Source organism: Zosterops lateralis, assembly GCF_965231275.1.
Source record: "Zosterops lateralis genome assembly, chromosome: 5".
Taxonomy (NCBI): Eukaryota; Metazoa; Chordata; class Aves; order Passeriformes; family Zosteropidae; genus Zosterops; species Zosterops lateralis.
The window spans coordinates 27,741,227-27,753,616 of record NC_139766.1 but is presented as its reverse complement, the minus strand read 5'-3'; the positions used below and the strand labels follow the sequence as shown (position 1 = coordinate 27,753,616).

The 12,390-nt window shown below is 37.7% G+C and overlaps 1 protein-coding gene across 4 annotated transcripts in view; it reads left to right on the top strand.

The window, feature by feature from the left end:
- The first annotated feature begins 300 nt into the window (after nucleotides 1-300).
- Nucleotides 301-12,390, top strand: part of CLOCK (clock circadian regulator) — a 52,739-nt gene continuing 40,649 nt past the window's right edge. For 3 of the 4 annotated variants that reach the window (XM_083860865.1, XM_083860866.1, XM_083860862.1), the window contains exon 1: nucleotides 301-402. The gene's annotated coding sequence lies outside the window, so the exon portion shown is untranslated. The remainder of the gene's footprint in view (nucleotides 403-12,390) is intronic. The other variant, XM_083860864.1, reaches the window with a different exon arrangement.

Sequence of the window (12,390 nt, the reverse complement as noted above, 5' to 3'; positions counted from 1 at the left end):
TAGACATTGTTACATCTATAAATTTCCAAAATGCTACCATTGGGCATTTGTCTTGCAAAATTGGATTTCAGACAGTGCCAGAGCTACGTAAAAGGTGGTGTGCAATGTTGAAATTCTCCTTCATGAATATTTACATGGTTCTATTGAACAGAAAAATTTGAAAGTGAAATTGTAGGCAATTTAAGGATGTAAAATGACTGAAATGGTAGGAGAGAAAACAGAAATAATGAAGGGCTCATGCCCGAAAGTTTTTTCGAACAGATTAATTTTCATTAACTATGGTTTTTTGTTGTTTTTCAGAAGACTGTGCCAAAGAAGACTTTTACTCAGATGACATCACAGTTGGACTACTAATGCTACCCACCCACTCTACAAGGCACAATGTATTTCTGAGTAATTTAAGTAAGTATGTAGATTTTATTGCTACTAGAACAGTAGTGCTTTAAACAGAAACATCTCTTTTTCAACCTCAGGCAAGGTAGACATTCCACTTAAATTTGAGATTCAAACTAATGGTGTGCGTGGGCAAGAATAAACTTCAAATAAGCTTTTTATAAGCTTTTATCCTGTACACTGGAGCATGGAATGAAACAACTGAACTGTACCTGAGCTGCCTTGGAAACTAGAAGGAGGAAAAACCCAGACCTTATGAAGGCACTGTCCCCAGCAATGCAGCATGCTAATGTGACCCTGTGGTTTCTGGAGACTAAACTAGTATCTCTCCCAGGGATGTGTTGCAGTGAGTGAGCCAAACTCACTGCTTTTCTGAATGCACTTTTTTTTTTTTTTTTGTGTGTGTGTGTGTGGTTTGGGGGGGGGGCAGGGTGTGTGGTTCTTATTTTTTTTGCAGATGCTCTTGTTGAGATGACCTTATACCCCAGTCATGTAAGGATATAGCAGAGGAATGCATCTTAATGGGTTCCAGTACCACAGTCTCTGTTCCTATGTCACCTTATTTATGAAAGGGTTGCTTTCTCCCCACTTCCTTGATTGGACACTGTCCAGCTGAGGATAGGCCAGGAGGTGCAGGTTTTCATCTTTGCAAGATTTGTCCATATTGTATCTTGCAGTAAGGTTGCTGATGGCTTTGTGCATCACACAGAGAGAAGCACAGAACAGCAGGGTAGTTTGTTTGAGCAACAGAGGGATTTTGATTCAATGCATCATGAGGATCCTGTAGACTTCATGTGTTTTTATGCTTTATCTTTCTAAGCAGGTGTTATTTTTCAGACATCTTGTTGTTTTTTTGACTGGGTCAAAAAAAAACCCCAAGAAATTGATTTATTTTTGTAGAACAGACATTGTGCCAATCTTGCTGAAGCGGGATTATTTTGTCTTGCTGGCAGAAGGCCTTCCTGTATTCCTAGTGGCTCATAAGGCATTGGAGGTGCTTGGTCATGCATGAGGTTTGGTTATGAATGGCATTACAGGTAGCTGTGCTTGTAGTTAATGATGCTTGACACTTTCTGTTCCATAACCCTGGCTTTAGTTGCTTATAATTTACTAAGACTTAAACCTCTGTTGTATGTCTCCACCTAAAATTGGACCAAACATCAGCTCGTGTCTGAGAATGAGTTAAGAGGGAAGAATGTACTGTTTTCTTGATGCAAAATGGAATGGAAATCTTGCCACTGGAAAAATAAGGCACCTGCATATGCTGGAGCAAACACTCAAGGTTTTAGGAGAAACAAATTGTTATGCTGCAGTATTTTTTTCTGCTATCCCAGTTACATTAGGCAGCATGATACATTTCTGAAAATATGCTTTGTACCAGTTCAATGAATTTCCTAAATCCATTTCATCTGTCCAAATCAGATGAGGTAGATATATTCCAAATCCTTTTAATCATAAGCAGACAGAGCTACTGAGCATGTTCTAGCTGGACTGTGAGAAGTAAACAGGTCTAATCTCCTCGACTCCATTGTAGTGTCAGGTACAAACACTGAGTAAGATTTTCTTCTGTACTCTTTGTGCTTTTGCTTAACTTTATCACTGATCTGCTGTTGATTTGTCCTTCAAATTCTGCTCCAGCAGCATATCCATAACTGTTGTCCATTTTTAAATTCAATTTTTCTCTATTCTTTGCTTTTTATCTTTATTGCTACTCTAATGTTCACAAGAGATTATAATAAAATTGATCTTTTGGACAGTGCAGGGTATGTGTGGTTCAAAGTTATGAAATACTTCTTTTTGAGCATCCTGAAAACCTCTGTGTGTTGTGCATCTTTGATGTTGCTTTTCAAGTAACATTTTTAGAACATGAAGACAATATTTCCTCTGAAATGGAAAGGCAATATACTTAAAATATTCAGATTATTACATGTGAAAATTTGTATAGTGTTGTTTTTCTTAAAAGACAGTTTTTTGTTAGGAATTGCTCTAAAGAGATCTGGGTTTGTTTTTTTTTTCATCTAAATTTAGCAAATGTAGAGAGAAGCCCATTCTTTCATTTGCAAAATCTTCTGGAATTTTTTTTTGGATGTTGTATACTGAGCGTCAGTGAAACTAGGTGAGTCTGAATAGTTTGGTTATTCTAAGCAACTAATTAATTAATTGTATGTGAAAAAAAGATTAAAAAATCCTATTTGTAATTTACGGTTCTTGGAGAAACTCTGGCATATAATCTAAAGGATTATATTGTTATATAAATTACATATCCTAGAAAAAAAAAAGGGCAGAGATTAAGCAATCTGTTCCTGGCTTTACATCTAAAAAAGTTGTGTATACACCAAATATGTTTTATCTAGTGTTTCTTTAATGAAGCTCTTGAATTCCATAAATTGCTTGATTAGCTTCCCTTAGTATTCTCTGAGATGATGTTTAGAACCAGGCTGATTTCAGTATTACTGTAGACTAATATTCCTGTGTCATTGGCTGATTTTTATCAATTCACATAGTTGGTTAGTGTGGGATTTAGAGATTGATTTGAGTCACTGCAGTAAATGTATGATCATCTTTACCCCTTTTAAATTTTGTTTGCGTTAGGGCAAGTTAAATCACAGTAGCAGTGCTTACAAACCTGTCTCAGACTATACTTCTGAATTTCCAGGGAAAAACAATACTGACACCTCTGTCTGAAAGTTCAGAGATGCAAGAATATTTACTTTTTTCATTAGTGTATCTAATAGCACAGGCAATAGGAGGAAATGAATAAATAAATGAGAGAAAAGCTGAAAGAAATAAGGTAGAAACAAGAAGAGGAATAAAATACTTGAAGTGAGAAAACAGGACATGAAAGATTAAGTAAATAAGCAAAGAAAAGAGAAATGAAGCCTAGGGGATAGGGATATCTTAATTTTTGTCTTCTGCTGATTTCTGGCACAGAGGAAATAAATTTTTTGTGGAAGCCAGTAGATAGTCTTTTATAATTATTTTATTTTTCAGTTGTGAGGCTTTATGAGGAATGCTCACAGAGTTTTTTTGAAGTTTTGTAGTGTAATCAAGTGTAATCAATCATGTTTGTGACATGACATCTCTGTTGAGGAGTCTGGTTGAAAAGGTAGGGTATAACTCCCATGTATGCATTAAAGTTGTGAGTTGGATGATTAAAACTGCTTTGGAGAAAATCTCACTGTTGTCTCCCCTTACCACTTGCTTAGCTCAGTGTGTTTGAACTACATTCCTTTCTCAGAAAACTGGTCTGTGAGTTCTGCTGCAGGTGCCGAGTGCTCTTCTGTCTCTACTGGGGACACAGAGTTCTGCATCAATCATGAAATTCCTGGAGAAATTTGAATGGTCCATGTGCTAGTGATGTTTGCTTCTGGAGACCAGATGAAATGTAATCCAAAATAAACCCTCTTGAACAGCTAGCACAGGAGTGTCAGCACCAGCTGCCTTGATCTACTGGTCCATTTCTAGAGTCTCAGATTACTTGCTAATGGGGACAGAGCCGTAGTTGTTAGCTTTGGTTATAGGTCAGTAGATGAGGACAGTGAACTCTAAATGTATCTATGCTACAAGTCCAGCCGTAAGTTTGGTGCTGATTTTGAAAAATTCAAAAGCACCGGGAATACTTTTTTCATTTTTGGTAATATAAACCATTGATGAAGCACATAAATACTATAAATTACAGTGGTTCAAACAACTAACTTGTAACTGCATTTTGTAATACCGATGGATTAGTTTGGGTTTTTTCCATGCTTATATTTTTAAATTGTTAAACAGAGGAGTCTTCTGATTTCTTTCATTTTATAGTTTTGTATAGAATTTGAAGATATATATGCTTCCCATGCCAAATGTTTTGCTTGAGCTGCTCATCTGCATTGATAAAACCCCAAGACCAATGTTTTATTGCAGTCATTAAGTAAGAGCAAGACAAAAAAATAAAAAAGAGATGGTCTTAATAGGCTTTTGCAGTTATTACCCTTAACTATCATGAATCATGACAGACTTTGTCCTTTTTCTTTCCTAGAATGAATTCCTCAGTTGCTAAGGTGTTGAAAATCTAAGTAATATTTAGGTGCTGGTGTTAATTCATTTTATCTTGAAATAGCAGTTGAAAGAGTACTCTCCATCTGCCCTGTTTGACTTTAAGTTCAGAGTTTCCCAAGAATATTTGCATGCTTAACTGTAGTGTAATATCCCACATATCTAAGCCAGTAATTAGGACTAAATTCAGCTATGTTTCCTGTTTACTGGATTTTTGCAGAATCTCGACCTTGGCTTTTAGCTTTTTTTCTAGAAAATTTCCAACATTCAATTAAGGTTTCTGTTGATAGGGATGTTTAAATCTACAGTCCTTTAATATAATCATTAAAATCCACCCAAAACTATTAAACTTGTAACAGCATAAGTAGCAGTATTTTGAAACTGTTTGAAAAAAATCACTGGCTTTAATAAAAACAATGAAATTATTTGCGGTATTATTTAAGTTGTTCAAAATTGAGGTATAAGCCTCAATTTAAAATGAAGAAAAATGTTGAGAGTCAAAATGTGAGTTGTAAGCCAGTAAGTTCTGAAGAGTCCTCATTATATTAAGTAATCTTGCCTAAAGAATAATTCACTCTATGTTGAAATGCTCTGCTAGTGCATCTTTTAATGTGTTTGGTATAAGTAAACTGTTTCAGGCTTTAATGTGTGCTTAAATACAATTCAGCTGTTTTCGTTACCCTATTAGCATATGGCCTGAAGGTAAAATTCATGTTAGTTTCAGGATTTACTGCAAATATTGATAACTTTTGATATCCCATCCCTCAGTAAGTGTTTCATAGGCCACTAGCAAGATCCTAGGTCTTTGAAATCATTCTTGCAATGTGATGAGCAGAAGGGAATTAAATAAAACTTGATTGTAATTTTGGTTTTTGATAACTGTTACATTAATTGTAAATTGAAATATCTATAATACTTTTATAAATATTTCTTAGTGTTGCTTTTAGGGACTTAATGCTGGATGATCTAAGTCAGGTTTGTTAATTAAGTGGGAAAAGAGCCCTATGAGAGATAGAACCACCCACTGTGAAGGGACGTAGGTCTCAGCAGTGAAAGTCTCTGATGGTGGGAGTGACTGCCAGAGTGGCTCCTGGATGGTCAGACAGGAAACTTTCCTTAACATTGGGATCCCAAGAGGACAAACAAGACTTTGAGGGGCAGGAAATAAGCCCTCAGAAACATGTGTCCTGCTACATAGAAATAATGTGGTCTGATGGTTCTGTGAAAGAAAAACATGAGAATTGTAGAAGATAAAAAATTAAAAAACTGAGGAAGAGAATTTAAAGTCACACAAATGTAGCAAGTGTGGCCCTAAGTAGTTAATATGATTTTTTTGTTGAGTATTGTAGATGGTAAAAACGACTAATAGTTCTCACAGAAATAACCTTGAGGACTAATTTGAAACCGTAGGGTTTATGTGGGGGTGCCAGGATAGAATCCGAATTTCCAAAATACAAAAAGAAGCTGTGATCTGTTCCCCACCTTTAATCTAATCTTAAAAATTCTTATCTTAAATATCTGCAAAGTTTATAAGAGCTTGATGTAGAATTTCCTGATACATTTCGTCTTTCAGTCAATATCATGATCTTAAAATATTTTTGAAAGAATGGAAGACACATGACAGAATTATGCCATGAGCATAGAATTAGTCTGCAAGGTATTGAAAGCCACCATTATAAAAATTCCCAGCGTCTGAAAAGTAATACTCTCATCATAATTAACAACTTAATTTACAATTAAATTGATTGGAGCCAATGTTTTGAAGATGATACTAATATACGAGAAGGGAATTTGTTGTTTATCTTTTGCTGTTTCTCTAGTTACCCTCAGAAGGTGATTTCAGTAGGTTTTCTGGACTTAGCACAAGCTCTGAAAGTTTCAGAGGGAGTGCATGCTTATACTGCTCAGGAGAATAAGGAGAAAGTGAGATAATTTGTTATCTACATAAATAAATAATATTTTAGAAGTACAGAATGTTAAAACATGTTAAATGTTCCAGTGTTACTTTAAACTATAATTTGTCTTTGAGCCTTGTTTCCTGGACATTCAGAAATTCAGTTGTGTTCAGTGGTCTAATGTTTGAATTAAGTAAAGATACTCTTCCTTTATTTCAATGTAAGAATTATGCAGAGTGATTACCGTAAAATTAAATTAAAATTTGAGTTGGTTTGTGTACTTTTTCCTATTGCTGCATTGCTGTTTCTATTTAGTTCATGTAGCAATTGCTTTTTTGTTACAATAATATATCATCTTTTCTACCTGAACAAATCCAATGACTGACTAAATGCTGGCTGATTCAATTTCCTTTGCATTCTTGCTAGTAGCAGGGCAGCAAAGGATACTTAGCATCCATACCCAAAGTGGTTATTGAGTGTTTTGCCAAGTTTCTAGGGAAAATAAAACTAAACTTGATTTGTCTTAGTTTTATTAATTCTTTAGCCAAAACAAGAATTATTTCCTCTCTGTATCAATAGCAAAACTCTTCTGTTTTGTTGCTTTTTTGGCGGTTGTGTTTTTGTTTTGGGTTGGTTGGTTGAATTTGTTTGTTTGTTTTTTCTTGGGGGGAGGGCTGTCCTCTTTCCTTGTTAAGGCACTTCTTGCCTTTGTAATATGAAGTACTTGTCCTTTATCTCAAGTCTTGTGATCACTGTAATTCCACTTGAGCCCAGATTCTTCCGTTTACGTTCTGACAAAAGAGTAATTCCAGTGTTTTCTTCAGTGAAATTAAAGTCTGGAATTCTGTAAGTATAGTGTTGAAGTTTTATTTACAGTATAAGCTTGTTTTTTCAATAAGAAATAGTTGTATTGAGGGATAAACTGAAGAATCTGGCAGACACTAAAATTCTAGAAAATTAAGTTCTTTACTTCTGTTCAAGCTTGCTAACCATAGGAATATAATAGTAAAGATGCTAATACAGAAGTGTATTTTGCCACATATTTTTTGGATAGAATCATAGGCTTGGTTTGGAAAAGACCTTAAAGATCATCTAGTTGCAGTCTCCCTCCCCCAAGAGTAGGGAATGCCATTCACTAGATCAGATTGCTCAGAGTCATATCCAGCCTGGCTTTGAACACTTCCAGGGATCAGCCATCCACAACTTCTCTGGAAAACCTATTCCAGTGCCTCAGCACCCTCTGAGTAAAGAATTTCTTCCTAACATCCAATCTAAATCTTTCCTCTTTTAAACTGTTCCTCCTTGTTCTGTAATTATCTGCTTGTGTAAAAAGTTGCTTTTTTAAAAGCCCCCTTCAAGTACTGGAAGGCTGCAGTGAGGTTTCTGTGGAGCCTCCTCTGCTTCAGGCTGAAGAACCTCAGCTCTCAGCCTGTCTTCAATAGGAGAGGTGCTCCAGTCTTCTCATCATCTTTGTGGCCTCCTCTGCACCTGCTCTAACAGGTCCATGTCTTCCTTGTGTTGAGGATCTGAGAGCTGGATGCAGTCACCCCTTGTCACTGGCTTTCATCTGGACATAGAGTCATTGACCACAACTCTCCGGCTGTGCCCATCCATCCAGTTAGTTTTTCTTCCAACAGTCCACTATTTAAACCTGTGTCTCTCCAGTGGGTGAAAGGATATTGTGTGGGACCATGTCAAAGGCCTTACAGAAGTCTAGTTAGATTACATTAGTTGGTCTTAACTTTGTCAGCTCTTGCTCCATTATAGAAGGCCACCAGATTGGTCAGGCACAATTTGCCCTTAGTAAAGCTGTGCTGGCTGTCTCTAATCACCTCCTTGTGTTGTATGTGCCTTAAAACTGCTTCCATGATCTTCCCAGACAGAGGTGAGGCTCATTGTTCTGTGGTTCCCTGGATCTTCATTTCTCCTCTTTTTAAAAAACAGGACTGATTTGTCTGTTTTTCTAGTGAACTGAGGTTTTTGTCTGATTGCCATATATGGCTTTTCATATATGATGGGGAGTGGCATGGCAACATTATCTCATCGGGTCCCATAGATTTGTGGCGATTCAGTTTCATCAAGTGGTCCAAAACTTGCTCTTCTCTTACAGTGGAAATACACTGAAATGAAACCATCCCCTAGTGCTTCCCATGTTTTGTTTTGTTCTTTTTTCAGCTACCTCATTCATTTTCCTTTTGTTAGCACTTTGTGGTCTCCAAAGTGATGTGCAGGACTTCTGGGGAAAGTGGTGGGTGGAGGTAGGGAGGATGAGCTGCTTGTTTGGTAATTTTTGACTTGGACTGCACTTCAGTGATGTAGCTTAAAATTTTCCAACTGTCTCATTTTATGAAAATGTGTATTCTCACTTCTTTCCTTTTGAAGATGCTTTCCAGTGAAGTATACTGCCTACTCCATTTTTCAGGCAGGCAAACAGTCCACTCTTCACAAAAGCTTTACAGAATAATTTAGCTGTGCATGAGTCACCCATGCTGGGAAACTAAGGCAGCAGAAGCACTTCCACAGCTGCACAAATCATGGATTGTGCAATCAACTTGTAAAAAATAAAGTGGTGACTAGCACTTAATATTTTTAGAAGTGTTTTATTTATATGTAGGTATTTCTGTATGATAAAGATAATTAAGTTTCAGATAAAATATTAGCTTTCTGAAACACCTGTCATATGTTCTTGGATGTTGCTGTTGGCAACTGTTGTAATTTTTTTAAATTATGTCCATTTGGTATATCTCTACAATTATAAGTGTCACAAGTAGTTGGTAGTATGCTGTTGGTATAAATAATTAATCAAATTTTCTTACTTTCAGACTATTAATTTAGAGGAATATCCTTGTTATGAGTATCTCTACTGAGGATCATTCTAAAACCATCCGAATTGATGCTAATGAACATACTGTTTGATAAATAGGTTGACATCTAAGCAACACATCAGGTATATATATATATATACACACACTTATATTTTGCTTGAGATTCCCATTGACCCTAAGGCTGAGTTCTGGGTTTGTTTTCGTATCCAGAAGCTGATCCATGAGTCTGGATCAGTATATAAGAGTAAGTCGCATTCTGTCCAGAAGTGTAAATTTGTCATGGATTGTCATGTGAGAGGCAACAGCACATGAGAGAATAAAGATGTTTCATTTAAATATGATGCCGATTTCTCAAGTAGTAACTAAAATCCTCATTTCTTGGAGCACAAATTTGAATCTTGTTTTTCCTAATTTTGCTCTCTGGTTGTGATTTAACACATGGCGTAGGTCAGCATGAAATGCCACCATTGCCAAAAGATGTCTGACCTTGTGATTTGCTGCTTCCCCTTCCCCTGTGCCAGCATAGCTTTTGAGCAGTCTTACGGTGAAACAAATGTAGTTGATTTAGCTGAATGAAACATTTGAGTTAGTTTTGGGCTCAACCAGTTTTAGGCTCCATTGACTGATCACATATTAATGCTAGCTGAAGAGAGGGAGTTTAATGTGGCCATGGAAATGAGGGATCAAAGTAATGATCAAAGGTTAACATTACACAGACTTTTGGCTTGATCAAGGAGATTGGTAAAAGTGCTTACAAACCTAAGTAGCTGTTAGGGCGTGAAGTGCCTGGTCTCTCTAGCTATGTAGTTACTGGTGTGGTTGGTGTGTATTGCTCTTGCTCTCTTTCATGTGGTGGTTCTTCATCCTTGGACAGATTTAGAGGAATTACTTGGTCATGCTTTTTCCACATTCTAGGTAAATACCCTGACCACGAATTAGAAATAAGTCTTTGTCTCCTAGTTAGAGAATACCAATCAACCAAAGAAAAATGGGCAAAGCAAAACAAGCAAAAATCTCCCAACAAAACAAAACCACCTACAAAAATCTCTTGAGTTCATTTTGTTTAGTTGTCTGCCATGGTGTGCCAGTTCTCCTCTGACCCCTCTGTCACTTTTTCATGTGGGCATAACTGAGAATCAGTAAGATGCTTCTGGATGTGCTAGATAATTGTATCTTAAAGGAGTAAGTTGATGATATAAAATAATTTGATGTCTCTTAAAACTGATTTAAAATTCATCAGCTTATATCCTTTATGGACTGTAAAGGACAAGGATGAAGCGAGTAAGTAAGTAAGAAGCAGCAAGTAAGATTATAGCCATGGACTTCAGAGAGCTAACTTTTGCCTCTTCAGGGATCTTCTTGAAAGAATCCCATGGGAACAGGAGTCCAAGAGAGCTGGTTGATACTCCAGTATGACTCCTTTAAGGCTCAAGTACAATGAGCAAGAAGTTGGGCAGGAGGGCAGGAGACATGCATGAATGAATAAAAAACTGCTGTCATTTTTCAGGTGTAATCAGAAAATACAAGAGATGGAAGCAGGGGCAGACTGCTTGGAATTAATACAGAGTGTTTGTCAAAGTAGAAATAAGACGGGAAGGGTCAAGACCCACCTGGAATTAAATCTGATCAAGGATGTCAAGGATGACAAGAAGGGCTTCTTCAAATACATTAATAACAAAAGAAAAACCTAAGATAATGAGGAGCTCTTACTAGATGGAAGGGGACCTTGGTGACAAACTGCCCATGTGGGTGAGAAGCCAGTGGTGTCCTGGGGTGCATCAGGAAGGGCATTGCCAGGAGGTTGAGGGAGGTGATCCTGCCCCTTTGCTCAGCCCTGGTGAGGCCACATCAGGAGTGCTGTGTCCAGCTCTGGGCCCCACAGGACAACAGAGACATGGAGCTCCTGGAGCAGGTCCAGTGAAGAGCAGCAAAGATGAGTAAGGGATTTGGGCATCTCTTATGAGGAAAGGCTGAGGGAGCTGGGCCTGTTCAGCCTGGAGAAGAGGCAGTTGAGTGGGGACCTTATGAACATATGTAAGTATCAGCAGGGAGAGTGCCAAGAGGATGAATCCAGGCTCTTCTCAGTGTTGCCAAGCAATGGCACAAGAGGCAATGGGCAGAAACTGATGCACAGGAAGTTCCACCTGAACAGGAAGAACTTCTGTACTGTGCAGGTGGATGAGCACCAGATCAGATTGTCCAGAGAATCTGTGGAGTATCCCTCACTGGAAGTACTCAAGAACTGTCTCGACACAACCCTGTGCTTTAGGATGACCCTGCTTGAGCAGGGAGGTTGGATGGGATGACCCAGTGTGGTCCCTCCCAGCCTGACCCATTCTGTGATAAAGGCATTGGGTGCAGAAATAATTTGCATAACTTCTTACAGACCCTCTTGGCCAACTGGTGACTTTCTTGATTTCTGGAAGTTTTAGAAAGGCATAATGAGAACAGAGTAGGAAATTTTGACTGAAGTTTTCTCTTGATTAGTCAGAATTCTTTATGTAAAAAGTGTAAATGTTCATTTGAATGTAAAAGCTAATAAATCTTCGTTGGGTGGTTTTTTTCTGGTCTAGGATAGAATTTCAGAAAGATTAATTTATGTGAATTTCATCATCTCTCTTTAGCTTCCTTTCCCATCTTTTAAGACATATCTGCATGCTAAAAGTCTGGCAGCTGAAGTGCTCACGTAATGTGTAGGCTCATGGATTTCAGGAAGAGTAATTGAGGTGGATAGCTGAGCGTTGTTGCAGTAATAATAGCAACAATAAAGTCTCATTTTCTAAACTTAAGCCTGCATTTATGTCTTGGTTTGGAAAGACAGGTATCTGCCAGGGAAAGCTGGAGCTTCCCTTGGAATAGAGAATGTAAACCCCTTCCCTCCAAATTATTATAATTTTGCAGTTAGGGGCTTTCAGGCAAAGATACGGGTATAGGGATAACAGTTCTTTACTAGGAATATTAAAAATGGAAATGGAGTAGTACAAAAAACCCCAAGCAAACAAAAAAGCAAAAATCTCGGAAACCCTGAGAGTCAGAATATGGCCTGACACCCTGTTGGTTAGGGTGTTGGAAGCAGTCCAGATAAATCCTCCTGGAGTAACAGATGCAGTTCCATTGGAGTAGAGATGATTCTGTAGAAAGGGTCCAGTGCTGACAAGATGGATCCAGGTTTCCTCAGGAATGCAGAGGACAACAGGCTGGCCTGCTGTGCTGAATTTCAGCCTTTATCTAGGTAGGAATGC